A 14,902-nucleotide genomic window follows, 5' to 3' on the forward strand; every position below is an offset into this window, starting at 1 on the left:
TCAACTAATATCTTCCTTTTGTTGTACTTTGTCCCATGGAATTAAATTATTTCATCCTTTACCAATTGTTTTCTTTCATTTGTACATTTTGTGACACTTAAAGGACAAATAAACTTGTCTCTGCTTACTTTTACCTAATAACCCATGAAAGTACTGAACAAAACAGCCAAACTATAACTATTCATTACAATTTTCCTCTGAATTTTAACAAAGTATTCAAAATTTACAGACCTAAAATAATGTTTAAATATCAGAAAGAAACAGACTTTAATATAGTCAAGAGACAATTTGTATACTCTTTGGAGAGAATGTCAACTGAAGTAAATTAAACAAATTTTCACCTTAACCCTAATTGGACACTTTTTTTTTGTATTTTAACCCGTGTATTTATTAAAATATTCTAATGAAAAAAGTCTTAAGCTTGAACTGAGATTTCAGGTTAACTATTTCATTCGGTTTAAGCTTTTAGTCAAATTACAGAGATAAAGGAAAACCGTCTGGTATTACTTTCTATAAAGACTTTTTAACCTACATTTTCCTGAATCTTTATGCAAACAAAATCAATATAAGTATCATGAATACAAAAATGAAGCACCATTTTTCCCCCAACCTAGGGAGAGCTGTGAACTAAATATCAGATAAACACTTGGAAGTGACCTGGTACAGAATTTTTCTGGTGGGCGAAAGGTAAGTATTTTGTTGAATAGAATGAGTTCTGGTGACATTACTTGATTTGCCTTTGTGAAAAGACAAGGACTGAAGAACAGAGAAATAAAGATCTAAAACCACATTGATCATTACAAAATTACCTGGGGTGGGGGGGGATACAACAAAGATGACTTCCATATTAAACTTAGGTTGAATAAAATATATCTTTTATTTGGGCAATAAGTCTGCTTTGATTTTCAGTTTGGCTATCTAGCACCTAGCTACAGAAATCCATATGGTCTTCTTTATGGAGAAAAAAATTTTTTTATATAAATTTGTTTAACATTCCCTTTGTCATGTATTCCAAAAGTTTAATTTCTAGTCCTGATCATTTAATATTCATTCCTGGTGGATATTAATGAAAAGAGAAAGTATCTAGTACCTGTTTTTGCAATGTTTAAATAGATAATATAGTCTCAGTATCATAGTGGATAAGAAAATCTAATTTCTTTTTAAGGTGATTTTACAGTTGTGTTGCCTTCTTCAAGCTCATATTTGTGACTAAAATTGTCTACAGGGAATTTTCTGAGTTTTCTAAATCTAAATTTATAAGTAAGTTAAATACATAACTTCAAGGAAAAACTATTTACAGTGGGGTCTCATAATTCACTAAACAATATATTAGACATTTGAATTATTAGTTTGTCTTTACATCCATCTTTGAGAGTGATACTATTAATTTCCTTCCATTTACACATATTGAAAAGTCAAGGCTTAAGATCATTCATTGACTTCCCAGTAGACAAAATGTTAAATAATGGAAGAAATGGAATTACCAACTTTGACAGAATCATCAATGTAATAACATATAGGTACCCAATTCCTATTGTTCCAATTTAGTTTTATTCTTTTAAAATACTCCGTCACTATATAAGTGTATAGTCATGTGTTGTGTGCTGAAATTTCTAGTGAATTTAACCTTATGATCATCAAAGTTGGTATAGTTCAACTGTGTTTATATCTTGAGGAGGCCTATAACCACACAAGGTATTTCCAAGTGCTGGAGGCTCATGTGTATAATCCTAGCTACTAAGGAGGCTGAAGATCACAGCAAGCCTTCCTAAAAAGTATATATGAAGAAACAAGCCTTGATGCAGACAAATCCAGTAGACTCTTGCTTATCAAATAAGTCAGTAAGAGCCAAACAAAACAAAGCTGAACAAGATGCATGAAGTAGTCCATCAACTTTTTTGAGCAAAAAAGCCAAACAAGCTTGTGAAGCCTTGAGTTCAAATCCCAATACCACCAAAAAAGAAAAAAAAAAAAAGACTTAAAATTGGTTCTTTGGTGAACAACTCTCATTCAGCCACTTAACAGAGGAAAGTGAAGAAATATCCTGAGCCCAACAGTTCAAGGCCAGTTTGGAAAACAAATGAAACCCATGTCTAAAAAACAAAAATCTTGACTTGGAATGTTCCCACTTCTCATGTTTAGAATTAACCCCTATTGTGATGTCAGCAAAATGGCAGGTGATCCTGGCCTTAGTCATCAACTCTGAATGTCCAAGTGGCAGCTATTTAGAGATTCACAGAACATCTTTGTGAAAATCCCAAAAGGTAGGCATCAGGCCAAAGCAACTGCCTATTGGACCACAAATTAAAAAAAAGACAGAAGGAAGGTGAAGAGGGGAGAAGGGGGAGGGAAAGGGGAGGGGAAAGGAAAGTAGAGGGGGAAGGGTAATAGAAGAGGGTGAGTAAAGAAAGGAGAAGGGGGAGGGGAAGGAGGTGAAAGAGAGGGAGAGGGAGTGGTAGAGGGAGGAAATCAGAAATATGGCAATTGCAGGAAACTGAAAGGAAGTGGAAATCATTGTTACATTATTCTCAGGATCACTTCAACTCTTACAGATGCCTAAATAACTATAAGAAAACCATATATATATATATTATATTATATTATATATATCACATATACCCCAGGAGTTGTTTCTTGGGTCCTAAGAAATCTTTGGAATTCAGATTGTGAATGGCAAACATTTACCAACATTCCCCTAAACAGCAGATTCCCATCTAGGTCTGAGTTTATATTTGTTATTTAGTGTTAAGACCATACACAAACACAGTGACACCAGCATAAGTATTAGTAGTCCTGTAAAAAAAACAAAACCAAAAAAACCCAAAAACTAAGCCTAATATTTACCCCATGTCAGCAAGGAGAAGAGGATGAGACATGACTTTAAAAAGAAATTAATCTGGCTTGCATGTTTTTCCAAAATTTAGTGCTTATCCACAAGATGTACCTGGCTTTATTTTTATCACCACAATAACTAAATGTTACATCTAAGACTTTTTTATTTTGTCACACTAAGAGAAATATTAAGGGATATTAAAGATAAAGAAATATTAAGAAAAATATAGGGCTGGGAATATGGCCTAGTGGCAAGAGTGCTTGCCTCCTACACATGAGGCTCTGGGTTCGATTCCCCAGCACCACATATATGGAAAATGGCCAGAAGCGGCGCTGTGGCTCAGGTGGCAGAGTGCTAGCCTTGAGCGGGAAGAAGCCAGGAATGGTGCTCAGGCCCTGAGTCCAAGGCACAGGACTGGCCAAAAAAACCCAAAAAAACAAAAAAAAGAAAAATATAAGCAATCGTTGTCATAAACACCATATAACACTCATTAAAACAGTCTTGCCACCAATTCCTCTTTAGATGATAATACAAAACTCAGAAATAATACAGTCTAGAAAAAGTTATTTTAAAATACTCAGCATTTGATCTACTGGTAATATTACCATTAGAATTACTATTGCACTTTAGTAAATGAAATCATTTGTATTATGCAAAAATAAATGTGTTAAGGTTTATATTATTTAGAAGTATGACTTTTTTCTAAAATGAAAAAAAACAGGGAAATTCATTTTTGGATGGAGACACTCTAGTATTTGAAATCCTTGCCTCCTGTGTTGGGTCTCATGTCAGAAAATTTCCTCTTCAGGTCTCAATTGGCCTTATATTTTGAAGAAACTATATTTCATTGCTTTATCTTAAGGTTATCTGTGAAAAGTTTGCATATTCATCATTGTAGTTTTTGAGTGGGTAAAATGAAGTATTGCTCAAAGGCATGTTCATCAATGTATGTGATATGGGCTAGGGTAGAAAATTTGATGCGGCTCATTCAACCCTTACCAAGAAAAAGAAAAGAAAGGGAGAAACAAACTGCTTATAAAGAGAAGTCTGAGCACTTCTTAAATGAACTAAATGAGTGTGAGTTACTGAATAATGTGTTAAATATTAATATGTTATAATTGATAAAATTATTAACGATATTAATGGCACATACACTGATGTATATGTATACATGACATATAATATACAACATATAAATCATATACATAGATGCCATATATAATATGCAGCTGTAGTGTATATATATATGATGTGTATGTGTATACATATCTAGATGTGTTCTTCAACACAGAATTTCATATTTTTACTATATTGAATTGTTGAACTTTCTATAGTTAATTTTTAATAAATCTTTAGAATCAGTGATCAGTTTAAACAATGACAAACCTGTATTTCTGGGATCTATTAATAAAATTACATATTTATAATAATTCCTGGATAATTCTTAGCATAGTTTTTCACTTTTCAAGCAAACAATTTAAAAACATATTGTGAACCATGCTGATTGAAGTATTTATCCAGTCATTTGTGGTCAATAAATTTTGCCACTATAAAATTAATGAGTGAAATTATTCAACTATATTTGGTATGTGCCTGAAAATCTTTAACTCACATTCTTAAATTAAGCTTATGTAGTTTGGAAATTACATTGAATATCTTTTGTATGTAGATTAACTTAAAGATGATAACATTTCACTCTAGTAAGCAAGTTAGTATAAGGTAAGTGAACGTAAACCATTATATATTGAGAATTTAAGAGAAATTTTTTGTTGTCATTTCTATTGCTGAAATACCTTTGTGGGATGTGCCTTACACATAATAATAAAAGTTTTGATTCATTAAATACCCCAAATGGCTCTCAGTTTCTCCTGAGAATTAATAAGAAATAACACAGAGAACATTCAGATGCTAAACACAGACTTTTCCCCAATGCAAAAAGCAGTAATCATAATTTTCAAAGGGATTAATTACCCTTAAGTATGAAAAGTTCTGGAGGAGTCTGACTTCCTGCGTTCACTGCTTCTCTCCCTCAGGAAAATCCTTGCTTGTGATGCCTTTTCTCCAGTAATAATTGCTCTCTACACTCTCAGTTGAGTCTAAGAAAATGAAGAAATTATTATTGTTAATGAGACCCACTGAGTATTCACGTTGGTTCATCTGTCTCACAAGGTGGCAGCATTAACACTGGCTGTTTGCAAATAAAGAAAAAAAAAAGTTGAAATGACATTAATTTCCAAAACAGTGGGCAGTCATTTTTTATATTTCTTGTACAGTATGCTCAAAAGTTTACCATTTCATTGCTAAAATGTTTGTCCTAGAAGCCTTAGGATGACAAGCAGTTAAGTCTGGTCTCACTTTATGTTGTAGAACAAGTTACATAAATTGCATTTAAAGGCTGAATCACAGGTTCAGTCAGGACTTGAAATGCATTTAAATCTTATGATCATGTTGGTTTTAAAACAGAACAGTTTGATGAGAGTCAATTTAAAGTTGTGTAAAAGAAAAAATGTTTTCAAGGTCACCAATTCTAAAAAAAATGGCAATAATACACTAGAGGATATAGCTAATAAAGATAAAAAACAAAACTTTCAAAATATCCAAGGAACAGAGTTGAAACTTCTATTTGAATTTAAATCTTTAACCACAGAGAATGCAACCACTTAAAATAATATCAAAATATATACTAAAATGATTTCAAAGATGTATGTCATGAAATTATATTTATACATATATATTAATATCATATATGCAAACATGCTAAATATAAACAATACTTATTTTAAAATAGTTTACAAGAAAGCTGAAAAATATGTAAACACATAGTCAGAAATTTAAATTTCTGTTTTAATAATATATGCTGTAAATATAGCTAAATAGGATTTTGTATGTGTTTAAACCTGTATTTAAATTAAAAAATTTTAAGTCATAGCAAAAATAACAACTCAATGTAGTGAAACCAAAACTACATATAACAAAATAAAGATTACATATGTATATATCTTTGAAACAAAAATAAGTATAGGAACATATACTATATATAAAATAAATATAATAATTATATTTTGTATATATATTTTAAAATGCATATATACTATATTAACTATAAGTAAAATGTGTGAAGTTACTAATACATGTTATATATTATATGAAAAATTATGTGTGTGCATATTTACATGATTTGTTTTACCTCTGACCTTTCAGGTTTAGCTTTAGTTGCTTTTCTTGAATTGGTGACTTTGGTCAGTATGGTCACTTTTACTATTTTAATATGGATACAAATTATACTTTTTTCTTTTTTATTAATTTATTTAATGTCAAAGTGATGTACAGAGAGGAGTTACAGTTCCATTTGTAAGGCAGTGAGTATATTTCTTATCTAACTTGTTACCTTCTCCCTCATTTTTCTCCTACCTTCTGCTTCCCCATTTTCCTCTCCCCTCCCCATGAGATGTGCAGCATATAGCTTTGTAAGTATTGCTGTTGCATTGGTTTGCCTTTTATCCTTTGTCTTTCCATTTTGGTGTTCCTCTTCCCTTCCGTAGTTCCAATAATCATATATACTTTTTCACCTTGATGATATCATACATAAATAAAATAATAACGTGTAAGAGAATGTAATTGAAGACAAATGGAAAACATATAGGGGGCAAAAGAAGCAAAAGCTGTGGGGAAAATCACAGAAAAAATTAAGTAATCCCTCCTTTGTGTAAAACCCCCAAACTTCTTGTAAAGATGAAAAATGTGTTTCCCCACTACATTGGAAAATATGTAAAATATACTTCATATAATACTGTCTAATGTGGTTATGCAGAAATAAACTTAGAAAAGAGTTTGTCATATTTTAAGTTTGAAGTACATGTACATTATACACAATAAATACGACTTCTGTGAGTGTGCTTAGACAGTCTTGCAAATGTTCACTTGTGTCGACGAAAGAAGCATTTATAAAGGCAATGGTCACAAAGAAATGTATTAAGTCATTTGTTTATTAACACAACCTGAAATAAGAATTCAAAAAAAATCTATACATATGGGAATATATTAAAATAGAACTGGTAAGAAAAGCCCAAGCAATAGAGAAGAAAATTACTATATTTATAAGACACAAAAGTGTTTAAACAGAATTATTGGGAGAGAATTTATCTTTTAAAATTTAATTTCAACCTGGGGCCAGTAGCTCAGGCCTGTTTTCCTATCTACTTAAGAGTCTGAGAATTAGAGAATCATGGTTCAAAGACAACCTGAAAAGGAAACTCTGAAAGACTCTCTCCCCATTTAGCTGGCAAAATGCCATACTAGAGTTCTGACTCAAGTGGTAAAGCACTAGTATGAGCAAGAAAGCAGAGCAACCACAGGGCCTTGAGTTCAAGCCTCTGTATCAACAAACACACACACACACACACACACACACACACACACACTCCTATCAATATCCACACATCCCTATCAACACATATACAAACTCAAAATGAAACCTATATAATAATAAAAATACAGAAGAATAATTTCTTTTTTTCTTTTTTCTTTTTTTTTTTGCCAGTCTTGGGCCTTGGACTGTCCCTGGCTTCTTTTTGCTCAAGGCTAGCACTCTGCCACTTGAGCCACAGCGCCACTTCTGGCCATTTTCTGTATATGTGGTGCTGGAGAATTGAACCCAGGGCCTCATGTATATGAGGCAAGCACTCTTGCCACTAGGCCATATCCCCAGCCCCAATTTCTTAAGAAACAAAACAATCACATGAGATTCTCATTTTGACAATATTCAAAGTTCTTCATTTTTAAATTTGAATGCAAGTGTGTATGCATTCATTGGTATCAATTCTAAATTTATGTTACTTCTGTATTAAAATTTCCTTGATATTTTACACAATATAAATGGAATAGTTTTAAATTTTAATTTATTAAAAGATAAAATGACAATTAAAAAAACATTTTGTGTCAGAACACCCCAAGATGACAATTTCAAAGATTAATCAAAAAGTCAAATAGTTCTAAAATAAGTAATTTGTTTTCTTATGTCTATGGTTCAGCACAATTACCAATTTCAGGACATTTCTTCAGGTGACCTTGATTACTCTCTCCTTCCTACTGCTTTCTCATTCATAATTTTCAAAAACAACTGTATTGTGAATAATGAAAGAGCTGTGTTCTGAATGAGAGATATTAACACAAGAAAATATCTAGCTGGAGTGAATAACAAGGGTTCTCTGTTACTCATCTCTAGAGACAGGCATATCTTTGAGTTTGGTTCAGTGTATCATGGAACATGGATATAAAATGGAAAGTAAGCTGCTTTGTGGTAGCAATCAATTTCATTATAGAAAGATCCCTTCAAAGAACTGATCATAGAGAGAACAATGGAGTTCAGAAACATTGAATTTTAGATTTGTAAAAGAAAGGAGATCCTAAGATAAATTAGTAAACAAAGTGTAGAGAAGGGGGAGATTTTTTTTTTTAAGGAAAGCTTCACAGGCAACTCCACAGGCACACAAACTAGGTTTCTGCAAAGTAACAGGTGTGTGTGTGTGTGTGTGTGTGTGTGTGTGTGTGTGTGTGTGTGTGTGTGTGTGTTAAGGACAGGTGCCAGAGAAGACTTCTGCAATGCCTGACTCATTTCTTGTTCCTGGGGAGGGGAGTCTTCTTAGTGCAGGTCTGAAAGATAAATATTTCAACCAGCGAGAACAAAAGACTTCATTTTTCATGCATCCAATATAAAAATTTTCCTGTTTTCCATTGGCTAAGTGAGCATCCAACTAAAAACAAAATTCACTGTGTACCCAGCAAAATAGTTATGTGGACTCGGGATCATCGATACAGAAATATCTGGGCAGAGCACAGCAGCTGCATTCAGTGATCTGCTCCTCCAGAAAAAGTGTGCACCACATCATGCCCAGAGGTCCATTCTGCCCTCCCCAGAGGACTCTTGTATGCCCAGCACTACCACAGATGTAAACCTCTGTGGAACACATTGGAAGATGACCTCAAAAGCACAACCATGCTCATTGCAGCATGGGTCACCACAGCTAAGATATGGAATCAGCCTAGATGCCCATCAATGGATGAATGGATCAAGCAACTGTACACACACACACACACACACACACACACACACACACACACACACAGAGTCCAGATGCCCATCAATGGATAAATAAGTCAAGAAAATAAGATTCACACACATACACTTATGCACACACGTAATGGAATTCTATTCATCCATCAGAAAGAATGACATTGAACCTTTCCTAAGGAGATCAAAAGACTTGGGAAGGATTATGTTAAATGAGGTAAGCCAGACCCAGAGAAACACAGTTACCCTGCTTTCCCTCATTGTAGTAGATAGAATGTGCCTATAAATCTAGATGCAAACTTTGGTGGTATGCAAGTGCTTACAAATGAATTAATTGAAGTATAATAGATGGGGATCTCAAGTAGTATAAATTTTTAGAAAGACCAGGTCAAAGCCCAACAATATGAGCACCAAGAAATGGGTAGTTGCAAGAGGCAGATTTCAGACATGGGCAGAGGGTTAGAAGAAGGAAGGGGGAAAGAAGTGAACATTCAGTCGAGAATTTATTATATGCACCATAAAATTAAGGAAAGGGAAAGATAGGGCTGAAGGGGGTGTGTGTGAGAACTTTGAAGGGGGTGACACTGATCAAGCTGCATTGTGTTCATAAATTGCTTGGTAAATGGCATCTCCTTTGCACAAGAAAAAGATAATACAAAATTTAATATTATTATTTTTTTTTTTGCCAGTTCTGGGCCTTGAACTCAGGGCCTGTCTTCTTTGTGCTCAAGGCTAGCACTCTGCCACTTGAGCCACAGCACCACTTCTGGCCATTTTCTATACATGTGGTGCTGAGGAATCAAACCCATGGCTTCATGTATAGGAGGCAAGCGCTCTTGCCAGTAGGCCATATTCCCAGTCTGATAATACAAAATTTTAAAGAAATGTTTCTTTTGTGAGAAATAGATACACACAAAAAAGGGAGAAAAATATTAAAACTTTGATGAAAGAAAACATTTTTTATTTGGTATGCCTGGTGCTTGGAAAAATGTTTTTGAATACGGGTGCACGTTGTCACATCAAAATTATTTTTACAAGAGAGCACAGGACATGCATCCATGATGATGAACATGAGAAATCTTTAAAGAATGTGTCCAACAACAGAATACAAATGAAAGAAGCCACTTTATATGTTATAGTAGACTAATAGTTAATTTTTTTTAAGTTTTCATATGTTGTAGCTACTCATGTGCATGATTCACATGCATACTCATAAAATATATCTCTAACTGTAGCAGAGAAGTTAGATAAGCTCTCTTGGGTGGCACATATATTAAGTAGGAAAATCAAGAAGTAAGTTCAAGTCTCTAGTTCCTGCAAGAAAATTCAAAAGGTTAAGCAAATATGTAATAATATAATCATAATCAGCTGCCAAAATGGCTTCAGTTTTTCTTGCGTATTCACTAAATATTAACATAAACGGTTAAGCTTTAAAACAATTTTGAACTTATAGCTGCTTTTTACTCTCATCTTTATTTTTATTAAAATAAGCATTCCTTATATTGTTTGATACTCTTATATTTGCTTCATCGATTGTTTAAACTTAATGAACTTTCTATTAAAATTCCCAAATAGATATATTTATTATAGTATTAAAAAAAAAGAAAAACTAATCGAGCTAGATGTTGGGGGCTCCTCTTTGTAATAGCAGCTATTCAGGAGGCTAAGACCTTAAGAATTATAGTTGAAAGCAGCCCAAACATAAAAGTTGAAAATAATCTACCTTCAATTAACTAGACTATAAAACCCGTCATATAAAACCCAAGCAAATGCACTACAACATAAAGAAATAAAATAGCTTCTGTGATTTATTGATGTAGAAAAAAAGATATAGACAACAATAAGCAACTACTTCTATGATTATTTCCCATTATGTATAGGATACCAAGTTGATTTTATATTTGATGTGTCTATTTATTTATTCATGAATTTGTTTGTGCAAGTACTTGATCTGAACTCAAGGCTTTGCTCTTTTGCCTTTCCTACTCAACGCTGGTGCACTATCACTTGAGCCACACCTTCTCTATTGGCTTTTTGCTAGTTAATTGGTTATAGGACTTTCACAGACCTGCCTGCCCCACTGGCTTTAAACCCAGATGCCTATAGATCTCAGCCTCCTGAGAAGTATCACAGGCACGAGTCATCAGTGCCTAGCTATTTTATACTGTCTAATGGGAAGAATATATTGCCCATGTATCTTTCCATGTTGTATTTTTTAATTTATTTTTTTTCAAATTTTTATTATCAAACTGATGCACAGAGAGGTTACAGTTTCATACGTGAGGCATTGGATATATTTCTTGTACTGTTTGTTACCTTGTCCCTCATACCCTCCTCCCTCCTCCCCCTTTTCCTTTCCCCCCATGAGGTGTTCAGTTCACTTACACCAAACAGTTTTGCAAGTATTGCTTTTGTAGTTGTTTGTCTTTTTTTACCCTGTGTCTCTCGATTTTGGTATTCCCTTTCAATTTCCTAGTTCTAATACCAGTATACACGGTTTCCAATATACTCAGATAAGATTACAGAGATAGTGTAGGTACAACCACTGGAAGGTGATACAAGAACATCATCAATAATAGAAGCTACCCATACACATGGGACGTTGAAAGTAGTTACAACTGTGAGATAACAATTGTTTCCATAACATGGAGTTCATTTCACTTAGGATCATCTTATGTGTTCCTAAGGGTATAGCTATTGGGCTCTGTGATCCTCTGCTATGACTTGCCTAAACCTGTACTAATTATTCCCAATAAGGGAGACCATAGAGTCCATGTTTCTTTGGGTCTGGCTCACTTCACTTAGCATAATTTTTTCCAAGTCCTTCCTTTTCCTTGCAAATGGGGCAATGTCATTCTTTCTGATAGAGGCATAAAATTCCATTGTGTATATGTACCACATTTTCCTGATCCATTTGTCTACTGAGGGGCATCTGGGTTGGTTCCAGATTCTAGCTATGACAAATTGCACTGCGATGAACATTGTTGTGCTGGTGGCTTTACTGTGATTTTGTTTGTGGTCTTTTGGATAGATACCCAAAAGTGGGGCTGCTGGGTCATAGGGGAGTTCTATATTTAGCCTTCTGAGGAATCTCCATACTGCCTTGCCAGAGTGGCTGAACCAGTTTACATTCCCACCAACAATGAAGTAGGGTTCCCTTTTGGCCACATCCCCTCCAACAATTGTTATTGTTAGTTTTCTTGATATATGACATTCTTACTGGGGTAACATGGAATCTCAATGTTGTTTTGATTTGCATTTCTTTTATGGCCAGTGATTTAGAGCACTTTTTCATATGTCTCTTGGCCATTCTCATTTCCTCCTTAGAGAAGTCTCTTTGTAAGTCTTTAGCCTACTCGTTGAGGGGGCTATTGGTTCTTTGCGGTTTTGTTTTGGAGGAAGGTAATGTTTTTAGTTCTGCATGTATTTTAAGTATGAGGCCTTTGTTGAATGGCCGGTAAAGATCTTCCCCCAGTCTCTAGGCTTTCTGTTTATCTTGCGAGCTATGTCCTTTGCCGTGCAGAAGCTCTGCAGTTTGATGCAGTCCCATTTGTCCAACCTTTCTTTGATTTGTAGCCTTTCTGGGTCTTTGTTAAGGAAGTTCCGTCCTGTGCCAAGGAGCCCAAGTGTTTCTCCTACTCCCTCCTTTAGTGTTTTCAGGGTGTCTGTTTTGATTTCGAGGTCTTTAATACACTTGGAATTGATTTTGGTGCAGGGTGATATATAAGGATCTAGTTTTAGTTTGTTGCATGTGTTGAGCCAGTTTTGCCAGCACAATTTGTTAACGAGGCTATCTTTCTTCCAAACTATTGTTTTAGCTCCTTTATCAAAGATTAAGTAGGCATAGTTCTGTGGGTTCCTTTTTGGGTCTTCAATTCTGTTCCATTGGTCTTCAGGCCTGTTCCGGTGCCAATACCAAGCTGTTTTTATTACTATAGCTTTATAATACAGCTTGAAGTTGGGTATTGTAATTCCTCCAGCACTGTTCTTTCTGCTTAGTATTGTTTTTGCTATTCTAGGTCTTTTATTGTTGCATATGAATTTCTGGATTGCTTCCTCTATTTCATTAAAAAATGGTGTTGGGATATTAATGGGTATTGCATTGAATTTGTAGATAGCCTTTGGCAATATTGCCATTTTGATTATATTAATCCTCCCAATCTAGGAGCATGGGAGGTTTTTCCATTTCCTTAGTTCTGACTTAATTTCATTTTTCAAGCTTTTGAAGTTCTCATCAAAGAGGTCTTTCACTTCTTTGGTTAAGGTTATTCCTAGGTATTTTATGTTTTGGGGGGCTATTGCAAAAGGAGTTGCTTTCCTGATTTCAGCCTCGGTCTTCGGGTCGTTAGCATAGAGAAAGGCCGTTGATTTTTGAGGGTTTATTTTATATCCTGCAACTTTGCCAAAGTTTTGGATCAGCTCTAGTAGCTTGGGGGTAGAGTCTATGGGGTTCTTTAGGTATAGGATCATGTCATCTGTGAAGAGAGAAAGTTTAACTTCAACATAGTACTAGAATTCCTAGCCAGAGAAATTAGGCAAGAAGAAAATATAAAGGGGATCCAAATAGGAAAAGATGAAGTTAAACTTTCTCTCCATGTTGTATTTTTGTCTCAAATTAAGTAATTTATCAAACCTATTATCAAAATTGAAATGTTGACTGCATTGGGAAAAATGAAATGAATTTCTACCTGAGCTAGGTGGTACATTGTCTGAAATTCCAGTGACTTGAAAGAGTGGAAAAGAGGATCATAAATCTGAGCTTAACTCTGGCAGTCACCCAGCTGTATCTTAAACACAAACTGAAAAACAAAAGGGGTGTTTTCATTGTTGAATTTATAGGACACTTAATCTTTAGTATCACACACACACACACACACACACACACCACAAAGAAACACTGCCTGAGGGTATAAAACAGAAATTACCAGGATATGTTTGTTAATGATTATTTTAAATTTACAATTAAGACGAAGAGACTCACTTCTAGGAAATTAAGTTTCTGCATAGTTTGCATATTTAAATCATTCTGGATTGCTCAGAGAGTAACTCCTACTGAAGTGATCTACCAAACCCATGAGTTACTAACATTGCTAGAGTTCTTTATGCTCCACACAGAAAGCCAAAGATTAGTGACTGGTCCTCACAAGTCATAAACTGGTCCTCTACTGCAGGGGATAATGACAGAGCCTTTCCACAACCTCTCAAAATGGGGAATACATAATTTTAAAGGTACTGAAATTATGCGATGATCATTTTAAAACAGTTTAACAAGTCAAACCTACTAACTTAAAAATTTCATTATCTCCTCGTCTCTTTAGGACATAAATCTTGCAAACGATGCTGGTTTCTTTATTTAGGGTATCTAAAGCTGAAATCAAGGTATCAAATGGGACAAGTTCTTCCTTGCAAGCAGTGGGGGAAGAATATTTAATTGCTGGAAGCATTTCCTGAATGGATATCCACTGGAGCCAGTCTTAGATCCTAGAAGCTAAGCAGTTCGGGCTCGGGGGAGTAAACTGCAGGCATATCACAATATCTTCATATATTCTAAATAATGCTTTGTTTGTGTCACTTCGTATTTTGTCTTGCATTATTAAGAAAATCAAATTGTGAAAAAGCTCTGAGATAAAAAATATACACAGTCACATTCTTTCCCATTTAGACCTACAACCGGACTCCAACTCCTTATGATGCTTCCTTTCACTGGCTGGTGCTCTACCACCTGAACCACACCCTCAATCCTGACATAAGTTCATTACTGAGTATATTTAAGAAAACTTGATTGTTTCACTTTAAATGAAGAGAATAAATATTTTACTTTTCATCAATTCAGAAACTTATGGTCCTAATGGATGCAAGTAAAGAAGAAAAGTGGGGTACATCATATGAAGTTATCTTGGGTTAGTTTAGTAAATTATCTTTACTTGGCAACTGTTAATATTGCCATTATTTTCCCAGGTCTACCTTTGAATGGAGTAAAATAATACAAAAACTGTTAT

Source organism: Perognathus longimembris, chromosome 13, assembly GCF_023159225.1.
Source record: "Perognathus longimembris pacificus isolate PPM17 chromosome 13, ASM2315922v1, whole genome shotgun sequence".
Lineage (NCBI taxonomy): Eukaryota > Metazoa > Chordata > Mammalia > Rodentia > Heteromyidae > Perognathus > Perognathus longimembris.